The sequence below is a fragment of the Oryzias melastigma genome, linkage group LG24 (genome assembly GCF_002922805.2).
Source record: "Oryzias melastigma strain HK-1 linkage group LG24, ASM292280v2, whole genome shotgun sequence".
NCBI lineage: Eukaryota > Metazoa > Chordata > Actinopteri > Beloniformes > Adrianichthyidae > Oryzias > Oryzias melastigma.
The window spans coordinates 17,961,636-17,963,095 of NC_050535.1; the positions used below are offsets into that span (position 1 = coordinate 17,961,636).

The 1,460-nt window shown below is 38.4% G+C and overlaps 1 protein-coding gene across 1 annotated transcript in view; it reads right to left on the reverse strand.

Annotated features, from left to right (window-relative positions):
* tmed10 (transmembrane p24 trafficking protein 10) overlaps positions 1-1,460 on the reverse strand; it is a 6,970-nt gene that overhangs the window by 1,400 nt on the left and 4,110 nt on the right. The gene's annotated exons all lie outside the window — the stretch shown is intronic.

Genomic DNA, 1,460 nt, shown 5'->3' on the forward strand with positions numbered 1-1,460 from the left:
TTTACAGTTTTGATTGTTTTTGTAAATATTTGAGCAAGTCTTCCTAAAATTATTGGGTTATCATCCAAAAGTGTTTGAATAAAATGCAAAAGTTCATAAAAAAATGTTTTTGTAAATTAAATGTAACTTTTTAAAGTTCTCAGCCCTATTGTAGAAATGTCATTCCAAGAGGAAAAAAAATATCAGCAATTCCTGGCCATTTTATCCAAAAAACAACTTAATTTCAGAACATTCTGATATATCATTTTGGGATAGCAGAGTATAAAGCGTTTATTCAAAAGGAATCTACAAGCAGGACTTGTGACTGGTTTGTTATCGGTCTCAAAACGAGCCGGATACGAAGCAGCAAACAATCCTGATGAGAAAAAAGAGCTCGCATCTGCCAAGGACACATTCTTAAGTATTGTGCAACAGTTGGTTAGTATTTCCAGAACAACCTCTACAGAACAGTCTGCACACTTGTACATAATAATAAAACCACAGACATCCATGAACACAAGCCCCACCCAAGTACCTGGAGACAGGTAACGCCCCCCCCCCCTGGAGCAATGAACACCTCTGAAGAACCTACGTGATGTGCAGAGCGTGTCAGGTCACAGCGCGGTAATGAGCACATAAACTGTTTTCACTTTTGTTCTTGCTACGATTTATTTTAAAAAAACTGAACTACTTTTATGCCTATATTTTTTTTAATTATCATAATTTGAAACCCAGATATAGTTTGTTGATGTCAGCAGGTATTAATAAATGTAATAGTTGGCCGATAAGAATCTTTAATGATGGTTTGCACTGATGTAGTGATTTGACCGTGATGTCCCTGAACGCATCAGTGAGTTGCGTCAGACTGCTTCATGCTGCTGGGTTGTGGTAACCTGTTTAATTACCTTTAACGTAATTCTTTAACACCTGTGGAAGTTTACCTGCAGCTCTGACATTCATTGAAAATTCCCGTCAGAAACTTTTAAAAGAAGAAACTTCGGAGAACTGATGAGCGGAGTGGAAAAAGGGCCGTTCAGTTCGGTAAAGAGGAATGGGGCGGAGCTTCACAACTAAACCCACTAAGGTTGATAATATAGTGGAAAATATACTGGAGCAAAACAATCTCACTCAGAATTTTATAGCTCACCTGCTTGCACTTTATTGCAGCGGTCCCAGACCCCCAGGCTGCAGACCGGTACCGGTCCATGCCACAGATGCTACCGGGCCGTAAACATACTTTTTTTTTCCATTTTATTCATAATCTGATTCTGAAGGAAGTTTTATTTTGAAAAACTACCCACATTTGACTCTTGTGAATCGTTTCTGGACATTCTTATACCCAGCCCTACAACCGGCTGTCTAACATTACGAGGATGCTGCTAATAAACTTGCTCAAATGGTGGATTTGTGTTTATTATATTTAGAAAACATCGTTTCATTTTCTTGTATTTTACCGACACCTTAAAAATTGGACGAGGCTG